General features: G+C 51.7%; 1 protein-coding gene across 3 annotated transcripts in view; it reads right to left on the bottom strand.

Moving 5' to 3' along the window:
* The window catches only part of CCDC88C (coiled-coil domain containing 88C), a 146621-nt gene that overhangs the window by 89168 nt on the left and 42336 nt on the right, over window positions 1-15117 (bottom strand). The gene's annotated exons all lie outside the window — the stretch shown is intronic.

Below are 15117 nucleotides of genomic sequence, written 5' to 3' on the forward strand. Positions count from 1 at the left end.
AGATTAAAGAGATGCTACTGAGCCTTTCTAATCTGATGGTTCAGGATCCAGCACTAAGCAGGTCTTTGGTACAAGTTATAAATGAGGAGACTTCTCTCATTTATAGCATGGGCTTCCTAAGCGAGGGATACATCAGAGCTGCTCTGCCTAGCCAGAGGTGGGGCACAGGCAATGAGCTGCCTTCCCGCCCTCACACCCGTGGGCTTGGAGAGAAGGCCCAGGCATCAGCTATCTATCAGTCATGCCTGCTCGTCTGGGTACAGGCTCTCCTCAGCGTGCCGGCTCACAGCCCAGCCTACCACTTACATCCCCCTAAGTATTTCTTGGGGCAGATCACTCTTCTGTGCCTAGATGCAGGATGTCGTTCACAAATAAGGAGATTTTAAAATTCCAGTTCTGGTGGGGCACGGTGGACACGCTTGTAATCCCAGCACTTTGAGAGGCTGAGGTGGGAGGCTTGAGCCTGGAGTTCAAGACAAGCCTGGGCAACACAGAAAAAACTCGGATCTACAAAAATTAAGAATCAGCTAGGTGTGGCACTGAGGCCTTGTGGTCCCAGCTACCCGGGAGGATTGCTTGAGCCCAGGAGTTCCAGGCTGCAGTGAGCTATGTTGCACGAGTGCACTCCAGCCTGGGTGACAGAGTAAAACCCTGTCTATAAAAAAAAAACAAAATCCAATTTTACGGAAGACAAAAAAGAGGGTGGGTTTCATAACTATTCTAAAAGTGGCCACTATAGAAATTCTTCACCAAGAAAGCTCCTGTTAGGCCTTTAAAAATGTGTTTCTGTTAAGACACAACTAGTTTCGTAAGTCGCTCTATTGCATAACATGCGGAATCTCTATATCCAGTGTGCCGCTAACTAGCACTCGAGAAGAAGAGGGGGATAATTACACAACCCACATGGCCCGGGTGCGTATCTCAGACCATCTCTGAGTCAGATTAGAACGGGGGCCGAGGCCGCATGCCAGGAGAGGCCAGCACCTGCAGAGAACATAGAAGATGGTCTTCTCGTCCCTCCTTATTGTCTTTCTATGGCTCCTATCCACACTGCAGGAGGGGATGTTAAACCGTGAGGTGTACTCCACTCCTGAACACACCAACCCCCCTCCACTCAGTGCTGGAAATCACAGTTCTCCATTATCCAGGGTCACATGTCACCGTGTCAGCAACGGCTAATGCTTTCTCAAACATGTCTCAGCTGGTAAATATCTGTACGTGTTGGACAATAGTGTGAGTTGTTTAACAGCCTCAGCCCTCCTTCAGGGCTTGGGAAAAGTCAATGTGAAAAAATTGTCTCTTAAATGCATGAGTTTGCCAAAGGGTTCCAACACCCTCGCCCTACCACCCCAGGCAAAATACACCAGTAAAATCAGTGAAATCTGCTTTCCAGCTAATTTACTCAGTGAAAGGAGAGTGCCCAATGACATGAGCCTGTCCGTCACACAGCTCCCTCCCAGCCTCAAAACTACACTCCAGGCTGGGTGCAGAGGCTCACGCCTGTAATCCTAACACTCTGGGAGGCCAAGGTGGGCGGATCACCTGAGGTCAGGGGTTCAAGACCAGCCTGGCCAACATGGTGAAATCCCATCTCTACTAAAAATACAAAAATTAGCCAGGCTTGGTGACGCATGCCTGTAACGTCAGCTATTTGGGAGGCTGAGGCAGGAGAACTGCTTGAACCCAGGAGGCAAAGGTCGCAGGGAGCCGAGATCGCGCCACTGCACTCCAGCCTGGGCAACAGAGCAAGATTCCGTCTCAAAAAAAAGAAAAAAAGAAAAAAAACTACATTCCAGTGTTCCAGTCAACCCAGAAAACAAAGGTCATCACCAGCAAACCAGCCACAATCTCCTTTTCAACTCTTGGCTAGCTTTCTTCTGCCATTTCTCCAAGCTCAGCCCTGTATCAGGGTGAATGTGTTTATAAGCGAGATGCAATATGTGAAATCATCTTGTTTTGTTGTTTTGTTTTTTGAAATAATCTGAAGGTCACTGCAAAAAATGCAAATTGTTATTTTTATGTGAATGTTAATCTAAGCAAAACACTGCTAGAAATATTGCTAGAAAATGTATGTGTTCTCCTTCCAAAACAGGATGTTTAATTTTGTCTAATCAGTACTTTCTAGTTTTCCCACAAGAAACATGTGTCATTTGTGCAATTAAGAAATAACGTTTTGCCGGGCGCGGTGGCTCACGCCTATAATCCCAGCACTTTGGGAGGCCGAGGCGGGCGGATCATGAAGTCAGGAGATCGAGACCATCCTGGCTAACACAGTGAAACCCCATCTCTACTAAATATACAAAAAATAAGCTGGGCGTGGTGGCGGGTGCCTGTAGTCCCAGCTACTCAGGAGGCTGAGGCAGGAGAATGGCATGAACCCGGGAGGCGGAGGTTACAGTGAGCCGAGATTGCGCCACTGCACTCAAGCCTGGGTGACAGAGCGAGACTCCATCTCAGAAAAAAAAAAAAAAAAAGAAATCATGTTTTAGGAACAGACAATATCTTTCTGAGTTGTTCCTTTCAAAACACCATGGTTCTCCTAAGATGTAATCCTATGGCCAAAGCTACTCTCGAGCCATTAACTGATCCCCTTAAAGAACCATCAATCACATTTCCAGCAAAAACTGGCTCAGATGCCAGGGCTGTCCAGCAATATACATAATTGAGACACATTAATTTCAAATTTTCTGTTAGCCATCTTTAAAAAAGTAAAAAGAAACAGGTGAAAATATTCAACTTTAATTAAGCCAATATAACCAAAATATAATCATTTCAACCCATAATTGACATAAAAATGTATTATTTTACTTTTTTTTTTTTTTTTTGTAGAGAGGGGGTTTCACCATGTTGCCCAGGCTAGTCTTGAACTCCTGGACTCAGGCAATCCCCCAACCTCAGCCTCCCAAAGTGCTAGGATCACAGGTGTGAGTCACCTTGCCCGGCCTTTGTATTCTTTTTCCATACACTTTGAAATCAGTGTGTATGTTACACTTACAGCACATCCCAATTCAGATGCTAAATTTTCACTGGAAATACTTGACTGTTTCCAGATTTCACGAAATCTAGAGTTGAAAAAGTTCATTTGTTGGAGGTATAATACGCGAGATTAAGAAAAAATAATTTAAAAAATTTTTAAGAAAGAAAAAATAGACTTGTATTCCCAGGTTGTTCCAAACACATTTAAAAGTTTTCCTACAACTGAACTGAGTACCAGTTTTTAAATTTAAATGAACTAAAATAAAAAATTCATTTCCACAGTCACACTGCGGTATCTCCAGGCCCTGAAGGCCACATGCGACTGGTGGCTACCGGGCCCCAGCACCAGGCCTTTGCCCTCCCCCGCGGGGAATGTGGTGGGGTGAGGGGCCTCTGGGCTGGCCCTCAGTCTGGCAGGGACGTGAGGAGGCTGCTGACGAGGGGACCCTCCCACGTGGCATCAGAACAGAAAGCCACTCACTTGGAGGCTGCAGCTGATGCTGTCCTGCCAGGGCACCTGGTCACACCCCAGCCAGCCACCTGTGAGGCAGGACCACACCAGGCTGGAGAGTGCAAGCCCAGTGGTGCTCTGGACAGGCCCCCACATTTGCCAGTGAGCCCTCCTTGTGCCACTCTAGTCTTTGCAATGGCAGAAACAAGTGCCAAGGCAAGCTTGAGGGACAAGGGACACACACTAGCCTCGCTGAGGCCTCTGTCTTGTCACTGGTCCTTGTGGTCTGATGGACAGGGAAGAAGAGGGTCAGGCTTGGCACATGGCCCTCCAAGGGAACCCCCTTCCGCAGAGCACATGGTAGGGGTGTGGCATCGCAATCCAGGGTAGATTGCACTCCTCCCCACTTCTCCTTTAGGTTTGCTTTCGGATCCTAAAATAAGATTTTGCTTTTCATAAATGACTTGCTTTTCAACTGCATCCTGGAATGACTCCTCGGCCAATTAAATGCTTTAAACAAACCAAAAGAAAAGTCAATGAACAAAGGGTCAGAGGCAGGTGCATTTGTGTTTTGGATACTGCAGGGGCCACTGGTGTCCCTAGGGGTTGGGGGAGAGCAAGGCTGAAAAGCGCTTTGTAATCTCACAAGGGGAGAGGGCCCACCCACCTGACAACACCCTGGCCTCAAATCTAAAATCTAGGCTCTTATCAGTCACCCCATGGGGGAGGGTTGGGGTGGGCCAGGACCCCCTCAGGAAGCATTTGTCACCCCGGCAGGAAGGTGGCAGGGGCAGCAGTTGTGTCTGCACACGGTGTCAACAAGCCTCCATTCCCAGCTCCCAACCCAGATCACAGAAAGCAAACTGAAGGTGGCCCAGAGCATGCTGCATCTCAAGGCCTGTAGCGGTGGCTTTCCAAGGTCACGGGCGTAGAGTTCTAAGAACAGAACCAAAGAGAAAGCTGATTCTATTAGAACCTGCTGGTGACAAACATCAATGTACTTGTTGAGAAATCGGGACCATCCCCAAAACACAGGATACAGGTGTCCCACTCCAGGCTTCATAGGCAATGAAGCTCTGACGGGGGAGGATGACATCAGATCGTAGCAGCGCCTGGTTAGGGAGTGACGCCCATGCTGGGTGGTGGGGCCACTGCAAACAAGACCAGCGTCCAGGCCAACGGTCTGATGCTAAGCACTTGTCACTGCTGGCTCCAGGAGGCCACAGGCACCCTACGGTCCCCTCCAGCCTAAGTGCTCTCCTCCTCTCCTCCAACTCCCTCACCCTCACCCCTCACCCCTCCCAGGCAGGTTTCACCTTGCTGGGGCTTCTGCCCTCCTGAGAGGCAGGACAGAATGAGAGGCAGGACAGAATGAGTGGCAGGCAGGTGTCTGGAGCCCATGAAGCAGGTAGGGACCAGGACGGGAAGGGACTAGGCTGGGAAGGACCCAAGGAAAGGGGCCTGAGCGCCTCCCTTCTCCACCTACGGTGGCCCCTCACGCCCCACATGACCCTGTATGGCTCCTGGGGCTTGTAGATGAAGCTCATTTTCTGTTTTGTCCAGTTGAGGCCATTAAACTGTTAGGGCGACAGGCCGCCTCATTCCTTTTCAGCCAGTCTCTATCTGGGACTTAGAAATAGTGCATCCACTCAACCATGTTCACCACGGGCTCAATGTCTTGGAGACCCTGAACTGAGCCTGTGCTTTCTTTTGGGACCTCCTCCCTTGGTTTGGCAACAAGGTACTCAGCTCAAGTACCTTAAATGACATCCTTAGCCCCCCTCTGAGAACAAGTATGTAGACCCCAACTCTGAGTCAACCATCTACTATGCAATCTGTCAACCACAGACTATTAAAGGCCCAAATCCTCCCCAAAACTTCAAACGGAAGCATGAAAGAGGTGTGAGATTAGAGAACAGCACTCTAACAGTCTTGCTGCAAATTAACGCTGGGGAACGGTTCAGGACGCTATGGCCACTCATCCCATTTAGGAAGGCAGCAAAGAGTGCTCAAAGGTGTAAAAAGATACATAATTGTATGTACAGTAGGAAATGGATGTTGAAAAAAGAAAACAAAACCTCAAAGGAAATATATTACACTAAAATGACAGAATTTTCTTTATTAGAGTGATTAGGGCAAGAGCAAGTTTCCCCAGCACTTTCTAAATATTCTGTAAAGGTTCTCACAGAGACCATATAGTCAGAGGCATCTATTTACTAGGTATTTCAGCTGCGAACATGACAGACCTACTTAAAAAATACACACACACACACACACACACACACACACACACACACACACACACAGGGCTGGGCATGGTGGCTCACGCCTGTAATCCCAGCACTTTGGGAGGCCGAGGCGGGTGGGTCACCTGAGGTCAGGAGTTCAAGACCAGCCTGGCCAACATGGCAAAGCCCCATCTCTACTAAAAATACAAAAACTAGCCAGGCACAGTGGCATGTGCCTGTAATCCCAGCTACTTGGGAGGCTGCGGCAGGAGAATTGCTTGAACCCGGGACGCAGAGATTGCAGTGAGCCGAGATTGCGCCACTGCCCTCCAGCCTCGGCAACAGAGCAAGACGGTCTAAAAAAATATAAAAATAAAAAAAAACAAGAAACAAACAAACAAAAAACCATGTATCTGTATCTATATCCATATATCTATAGCCACTCTTTCCTCTGAGACAATTCACCAACTATCCAAGATGAGGAATGAAGTAGATTGCCATTTTAAATAATAGCCACAAAAAGCAAGCTGCACCTTCAAGCATCTTCTCATCAGGAGAAGCCAAGCCTCTTGATTGGGAAGAAAGGATGGGAGCCAGGAGCACCCAAGGGGTCTGTAACCAGTGAAGGGGGACGGGGTCCTGGGCGAAAGGCTGACTCTCAGGGTACAAGCCCTGTGAAGACAGAGCCTCAGAGGTCCCAGAAAAGGCCCACTCAACACCTGAGGCAAAGTAAGGGCCTCCTGAAAAGACTTAACAACCTGCCAGGGCCATCTCAACCACTGTGCCTGCTCCAACAAAAAGGTCATTTTCTCCGCAGGTGGGAGAAACATTACAGTCCTGGGAAAGATGCAGGTGGAAACACCGTTCTGTGCATGTGGCAGAGGTTAGCTTCAGTATCCACTGAAAACACTAGGATAGTTGGACCAAGAACAATGATTTCACGAAGAAATGGGAAGAATTATTTTTCTCCTTCTAAGTGAAACTGAATCTCGCAGCTTGATATTTTACCAGGAAGGAAGAATAAACGCTGCCGAAAGCCAAGCGTTTAGGCCCACGGGATGCCCCTCATGTGGCTATGAATGGGAGCTGCTAATGCAGAATAAATGAGAGGGAAATCCCAGAAAAGTTAAGATGAATGCCCAGCACAGGCATTCAGGATGAAGGTGACGTTCACGGTTGCCAAGGAGACCAAGATGGTCCAAACAGCAAAGAGAGCCTTCCACACAGCCAAAGCAAAACCACAAAGAATGCCGCTGTTGACCCACACACGCTAACAGTCAAGACTGAAATAGCAGAAGCATGAGTGACGTCGGCTTCGCAGGTGCACCCAGCACACCTCTAGACACCGTCTTCCCTGGTGCCCAAAGCCGGGGCATTTTCTACACCTTTAGGTCTGGTCTGGGGTTCAGATATTCAGAAGACACATACTGTGTACACCTTGCAGCGAGCTGAGAACTCTCAGCCTGTCTGGGAGGGAGGTAGACAGTGGCAGCACAGCACAGGGAGTACTGCCAAACTGCCCAGGCAAGTCTGGGAAGGCTTCCCAGAGGAGGCAGCTTCTGAGCTGGGCTGTAGAGAATGCTTAGGAGTCTGACACGTAAGGGACAGAGCCAGGAAATGTATTAACTGCTAAGTGTGGGCAGCAAGTCAACCCTTCGGTTACCCTGAGCATCAAACTGAACTACCTACACTCTCTGCGCTTCCCACGAGGGTGCCCTTCCTCCCACAGCCCCATTACCACCAGATTACCACCTGCCAGACCCTACTCGCCCTCCAAAGCTCAGCTAAAATGCCCCCTCCTCTAGGCAGCCACCTGATGCCGGATGATTTTTTTCTCCCCTGAACTCCTAATGCTTCATCAGCCCCCTTCTGCGGCACTTTCTACACTGTGCCATGTCAATCAACTCCCCACTCCCAAGTGGCAAAAAGCTGCTAATAGTGACAGTTGGGAAAATTAAATCAGAAACTATTCCTCAAAATATACATTGAGTACACAGTTTTTAAAAACCTCTTTTGTGGAGGAGGTGTCTTCTCTGTCTCTTCCATGTTGACAAGGGAACCAAGATCTGAAAACCTACTGTTCTGCTCTATCACTGCAATGAGGGTGGTTTCTCTGCTAATTCCTGTGCCTTGAAACCTGGAAAATCTGACACCATATTCCTTAAGATTCACAGCCTGTAGCTATTAACAAAAGTTAAAAACATTTCAGAGGGAAAAAAAGCTTCGAATTTGTTTTAGAATTTTCCATTAGAACTTGTGTAAGTGGAAGATTGAATATAGATTTTTAAAAACATTCCAAAGTGAACTGGTAATGCTGGCTTGAATATACCATGCTTTCCAACTGTAAAATCCCAAATGCAATAGTTTTATGAGCAAACTAAGCAAAACTAAATTAATTTTAAATTCCTAAACTACAGAAGTGACTTCAGACAGGAAAGGCCCCACACGTATTCCAGTGTTCCCAATGTCTAGTCCAGTGCTCTAGGAGGGGTGTCGAAACCCTGCATCGATTTAACACTTCCAGAAATGGCACGGTGCTGGCTGTGCTTCAGGCAGGCGGGATGCTTTTTGAGGGCCCTCAAGAGAACCCTGTAGTCAGGAGGGATATTCCACAGATCTCCTTTGCAGGTGTTGTAACGTCCACGCTTATGCCACTGATTAACTCTCCACAGGACACATCTCACAACCTCTTCCTGGATTTGGCCAGAAGCAGCCCCTGAATGCACCTCAACAACTTGATGGCCTGGCACTGGCAACCAGCCAACCTCAGGCCCCGTTACCAGAAACACCAGACAGTGAAGAGGTTCCATCTCCTGTCTCCTCCTTCCTCCCTGACATTCATGCGAGGTGGCCAGGACAAGAATTATGAGCATCTCCAGTGGGAGGGAACAGCCGCAGCACAATGTCGCTGATCGTTTGCCAGCAGGGCCTGGAGCAAGACCGGGGTTGGAACCTCAGGCCTGGAGAGCTTCCCTCATAGACACCGTCTTCATCACCTCATGCCCAAAGCCAGAGCACTTTCTACAGCACAGGCCCGCCCCAAACCTTCAATAACGACTCACGACACAGCCTGTGGCCCAACCCCAGCCAATCACACCCGCCAGGCCGGAGTGCAATGGCGCGATCTCGGCTCACTGCAACCTCCACATCCTGGGTTCAAGCAATTCTCCCACCTCAGCTTCCGAAGTAGCTGGGATTACAGGCGCCCGCCGTCATGTCCGGCTAATTTTTGTATTTTTGTAGAGATGGGGTTTCATCATGTTGGCCAGGCTGGTCTTGAACTCCTGACCTCAGGTGATCCACCCACCTCGGCCTCCCAAAGTGCTGGGATCACAGGTGTGACCCACCGCGCCTGGCCAATTTTCTTATTTTTTATTCATTATTATTTTTCTTTTTTTTTACCTCTGGAACACAGCACATTTTCTAACATAGCCACTGAGAGGAAAACCCAAGCAGCGGTTTGTCCTTGCTGCCTGCACAAAGCCCGGGCCCACATGCTTGTAACTCCATCTGCACAAGAGGCTCTCCTCTCCACCCAGTCCCTCTTCGGGGCGGGGAGTCCTGGCAAAACGAGTGGCAATGAAGTGCTTTTATGTTACGAGGCTGTCATGTAAAGCTGCTGATAGATTCAATCCATCTGTTCCACCTCATTTTGATTAATCCTGGGATCCCTAGGGCCTGAAACCAACTGCAATCTGCACAAGCCCAGGAGCGCCGGCTCCCCTAACAAGGCCACCTGTGTCTCCGTACCCAGGGACCCACTCGGCCCGGCCGAGGCTACCACGTCATCAGAAAACCCCCTCCCACGGAACACTTCCTAACTGCCTGTCCTTGTGGCTGCATTCACAGAAACAAACATAAGTCGGTTCTGTTCACAGAAAGGAAAACAAATATTTCCTTTGAGCTGACCCAGGAGGAGGAGAACCGCTGGGAAGGAACACCTGGAAACTCAAACACCGCCGCATGAGGGCAGAGCCACTAACTCCTGCCTCTGCCTGTAACCTACTGTGTGGCCTCAGGCAAGTCACAGTCCCTCTCTGAGCCACACCCTCATCTGTACCAGGATCAGGACTCCACAGTCTCTAAAGGACTTCAGTCTCCTTCAGAAGGGGGAAGGGAGGGGCTGGAAAAAGAGACGCTGCTGGCAAGAGAGGCACAGCACATCTTTATGGCGTTAACTCGGCTGCCAGCTCTCACCAGCAGGCAAGTGCCCACGCGTCCAGAAGAACTCAGGGAACCCAGCAGGGAGGGAACCGGAGGATGTTTCAAGTAACCCCAGGAGCTCCTGCCACCTTCCCTTTAGGGCTGTGTGATGCCCTGGATTGCTCTGTGGGCAGATCTGTCTTATCTGATGCCAGGAAGGGCCTGTTCTGAGCCCCTGAGCCAAAGAAGGGGGCGGGGGGCAGCCCCAGAAACACGGGCAGGACACGGCATTGGAAGAGAACCTCTGCCCATAAACAGTAGTTCAGGAACCATTTTACAAGCGGAATGCAAGCCGGGTCTCTGCATCGGGCTTTAGGAACGACCTGCCGCAGTGATGCCTCGGCAACCACAGGTGTGGATGGTGGGGGAGGGGAAGGCAGGTCAGTAGGTGGACACATCCGTGCATACAGACCCCAACAGCAGAGGGATGCTGAGAATCTGCATTTTAAAACCAAAAGAGCCATCAAGATTATCCATAGAGTCAGGAAACTGAGGTCCAGAGCAAAAAAATGACAGAGGCGTAGCCCCACATTCAGGTCTGGATACCCAGGTCTCCTTGGACTCCGCCCTAGGGCTCCTTATGCCATACCAAGAAGCTTGTATCCACTCAGCAGTGTCTGCTGAGTGCATGCCATGCCCTGAGGTGTGTGTTTGGGGTGAGGCAGAAGGACTTCAAGGATTAGGCTAGGGATGGAGAGAGCAGGGCCCTTTCCCCACAGGACAGCATCTGCAGCAGTTCTGGGCCGCCCTGTCCTCTGTCCCTAAGTCCACCCCTCCTGGCTAAAACGACAGCATCGGTGCTCCAGTGCTTGGAGTTGATATAAGGGCCCTGATTTTATGGCCGTGAGGGATCCTATGACTGTGACTTCATGATGGTAGAGTCCTTTTATTTTTTTTAAGCTTCTTGGCCAAGTCAGTATTTTTGCTGATGGATGGAAAAGTCAAGTAGTTCTGCTGATGGATAAGCAAGAAAGGGGCAGAGAAAGTGTGGCCAGAGGAAACTACGGTATGCATGCAGGGTGGGCTGGGACAGGCATGACCCCCCCAGCCAGAGTGAGTGTAGTGGTCCCATGGGAAGAGCCATGTGCTGTCCAGGCCCAGCCAACCTCACCCGCCGGTGGCAGGAGTACAGAGGCCGGCGGTGGCAGGAGTACAGCACAGACCAAGACCACAGTCTTGGTCCCGAGGAGTCTGTGGAGTCACAGACTGGGACCAAGACTGCCTCCCGCACCCTCCAGTCAGGGGTGGCTCTAGCTGATTTCCTGGGCAGGCACCTATCTGTCCTGGGCACACCCTCCCTAGCTCAGCAGAAGCAAGGCCCTCCTCGTCCCAGCAAGTAGCTGGGCTGGGGGAACATGGCACCTGCCCACACAGTGTCCCATGTCCCACTCCACCGCTCACCCACCCAGGCCCACAGGCACCTATGCCAGGGCAGGGCTGGGGCCACGCCACACCCTGGCAGCCCTCACCCGGTGGCCTGACAATGCCGCTTCACTCCCAGGCACAAGTCGGAGCAGGATGGTGGAGGGCACCTAGGAGCCTCCAGCGGTAGATGGCAGCCCAGACCACCCCAGCCTGCCGGGACCTGTGAGGGTGGGAAAGGCAGGCAGTGGGGGCAGCCAGCCCCCAACCCCACGTCCCAACCTGAGCCCAGGCCTCAGGGCATGAGCACCACAGCACAAGGGGTACCAGCACTCCCGAGTGACCAGGCCTCCTTGTCCAGTGTCCCAGGGCAGGCATCTGGAGGGCAGGGAGAGCTCCTTGAGGAAGGGCGGCCATTCCCTCTCTCATTTATGCCACACTTCCCGGGCACCTGCTGGGTGTCTGATGGCATGCCAGTTGGGAGGTGGAGGGTATGAAGCCAAGACTGCTGCCCTCAAAGCCAGGAAACAAAGACAAGGAGGACAAAGCCTGCGGGATGGGGGACAGTGAGGGGCCCAGGATGTTTGCTACAGGGCCAGGCCCTGTCCTGGGGAGCTCACAGCCTGATCCCACCAGCAAATCCCACCAGCAAGTCTGGCACCCTAACAGAGGGATGGCAGGCACCTGAGCTGGGGGCGCTGGGAGCAGAGGAGAGCGGGGAATCCAGAAAAGCTCCAAGGAGGAGGTGGCCGGAAGCTGAAATGGGAAAGAACAAGGAGCAGGTGCCATCCAGGTAGATGGCGGCGGTGCGGGCGGGGGGGCGGGTGAGGCATGTGTTAGTGCAGGGAGGGCTAGGAATAAAGGAAAAGGAAGACACAGAAGGTGCCCCCACCTTGTGTCTCTGGCTACAGTCCCACGATGAAGGACAACTGAGAACCAGATGTGCACAGAACCACCGTTCAGAGAGTCTGGACCCAGCCCCGTCTGCACGTTATCTAAACGGTGACAGCAGCAGCTTTGGAGTCCCCTCTGCCAGCTCCACCACCACGTTGCTGCTGGGCCTCGGCATCAAGCCCTGCCAGGTGGCCAGAAAGGCAGGTGGCCAGGCAGGCAGGCATCACTTAACCTAGCGACAATCAAGCCTGTGCCTGGCATGAAGTCAGGCCCCCGGAGGTGCTGGCTGAACCTGAGGCCTTTCCTACGCCATCAGGTTTTGCTGGGCACTGTGCTCTCAACATGCTCCAGGGCGACACACCGTCCTCCCTCCTGCTTCAACACAGGGCAGCTCTGCAGGGGGCAAACACAGGAAGCCACAGTCACCACAGTGAGCCCATAAAGGAAGACAGTCCCAGCTACCTGTGTGTGCGAGGAGTGGGGTCCATTCTAGAGATCCCCAGGAATGCACAAACCGTCCCCAGCCCCCGGGCTCAGGACCAAGGAGGAAGAACTGAGCTGGGACATCTGCTGGGGCCACCTTCTCTCTTCTCCCTCTGGCCTCAGGAGGGCCAAGAAAAACACACACGATACCAGTGCCCTGTGGTGGTCTGGACTCAAGAGAGCTGGCTTGGACGCTACGCTGAGAACACTAGGGGCAGGTCTGGCCCCGGGAGCAAGTGTGCCACGGTTCATCAGTGACATCTGCCTGGGGCCAAGCAGAACTTGTGCTGGTCAAATAGCAAAGGATGAAGAGAAGGAAAAATTCTACACACACGGGAACCACGACTCTCCAGCGTGGATAAATAAGACTGTAATTACCCCTCCTTAGCCCCCACTCGCCCCTCCAAAAAAGCTTTCCGGAGGAAACAGACAGCAGAGCAGACATTTCATGCAAACTGGTCACTTTTCATTGCAGGAGTTAGCAGCAAAAGATCAGACTTCATCTAGAGAGCAAGAAACTCTCTATTCTATCACCAAGAATGTATTCTATAGCAGGAAACCGGGGGAGGGCACATCGGGACACAGTTGAAAAGCCGGGGAGGAGGAAGGTTCAGAAATGACAAGTTTCTAATGACTAATATCTCGGCAGGAAGTGAAAATCTCAAAAGATGTTATCAACTTTGCAGCAGCTGTCCAAGTTGGGGGGTGGGCAGGGGTTGGAGGTGACCTGGCAGCCCAGCCAGTCCCCTGCCCACCCGCACCTGACAAAATCCTCTCTGTCCAGCCACACTTGCCTCCAATGCCTTCCTCAAACCCCTCCGCCGGCAATGATCACTTCCTCAGCAATCAGTGCCCCCGGGCCCCTCTCTCGTGTCCCTGCCTGAGTCCCACACAGGGAACTGAGATCCTCAGGGTCCCCGGGGCAGATGCTGGAACATGCTCACCTCTGAATCCCCCCAGGGCTCTGCACAGTGTGGCCCACAGCAGATGCCTGCCAGCTGCTGGCTAAATGGAACTGGCTGCGGGGAGGAAGGCTCTGGTGAGAACAGAGGCTTTGGGACCTCCAACTAAACGCACCCTCCCCCATCTACAGTGTAAAGAACACTTTATTTCGAACAGCAATAAATCAGCATGCTGCATAAACCAGGAGCTCGGCTAGACACACTGTGTCTATTACCTCTCATCCTAACTCTGGCAGGCAGTAGCAGGGTTAAGTCCACCAGGTATCTGCTAATGCAAGGTCCATTTGATCAATAGGTATTTTTGATTGCTTGGAATATTGGAGTAAATGAGAGGGCTAAAGAGGTAAATATATGTCACGTGTGTGTTAAGAAGCAAAATAAAGGAACATACGAGGAAGTGACAGAAAACATAGCTCTTACAGACAGGTGGTCAAAGAGGGCCCTCGATGAATCGTCAGCTGAGCAAAATTCGAGTGTAGGGAGGGTGTGAGCCAGGCGGACCGGTGGAACTGGAGAATCCCAGGCAGAGGGAACAGCCAGGGGCAAGGGGTTACAGCCGGAACAGGCTGTGCAGTCCTGCTGAGCACAGAGCCTGGGGTGGCCCAACCGACCTTTGAGGCCATTCCAACAGTCTGGCAGCATCTGCAGTGGTCTCTGCCGTCAGGCTCATTCCGAAGCCTCAGGAGGCACAAGGAAGTCTCACACAAGTAACTCACTGTGATCCCAGGGGTAGTTTAAGCTTGGGTTCCAGGCACAGATGACTGGTAGTGGTTACCTAGAGTTCTGTGTTGAGAAGGATTCTGAGGCCAGATCTGGGCTCAGAGACAAAGAGGGCCAAGATCGGTCAATGGTGCCTGTCAGAGCCAGGAATGAAGATGTGGTGACACTCCCTTACGGAGCCCAATGGGACAGGCGCTGTAACACGTATGTGGTATACAACATGCCGAGGGGATGTGGGCAAAACACCAGGAACTCTCTTCACTAGTTACAAAGCTATAGACTGAGCTTCCTCTGCTAAACCAGTCTTACTCTTCAAGTCTCCTTCTTGGGCTGTGGGCTCCTGAGGGTGGTGATCTGGGCGGTCTCGCTCCCCAGGGCTCTCCCAGGGCCTGGCACACAGCAGGGCTCAGCCATCATTTGCCAAATGAGCTAATGAAGGGCCACAGGCCCCAGGGTTAGCATGCGCGCGTGTGTGTGTGTGTGCGCGCGCATGTGGGAGACAGAGAGACAGGCTGTGTGAACAGCCTGAATCTAAAGGACTGGGACAGAAACAATGCCCTTCAATTAGACCAACTGGACCCCTGCTGTGCGAGGCTCCGACCTGAGGACTCCAAAAAAAATCAAATCAGATGAAGCTTATTCTTCCTTTTTTCCTTTAAGTAGGGAAGCTTTTCTTCAGATGTGGGTGAGGTGGGGAAGAGGGGGGTGGGCAGCGGAATCAAAGAGCGTTTTCGGGGAAGGAGGGAAGGGCAGGCGCACAGACCCGCCCCGGCACCTGCTCACGAGGCAGACCAGCTGCTCTGGCTTCCCCGCAGGGCCGGCCGAGAGCCCACACTTC

This window comes from Pan paniscus, chromosome 15, assembly GCF_029289425.2.
Source record: "Pan paniscus chromosome 15, NHGRI_mPanPan1-v2.0_pri, whole genome shotgun sequence".
NCBI lineage: Eukaryota > Metazoa > Chordata > Mammalia > Primates > Hominidae > Pan > Pan paniscus.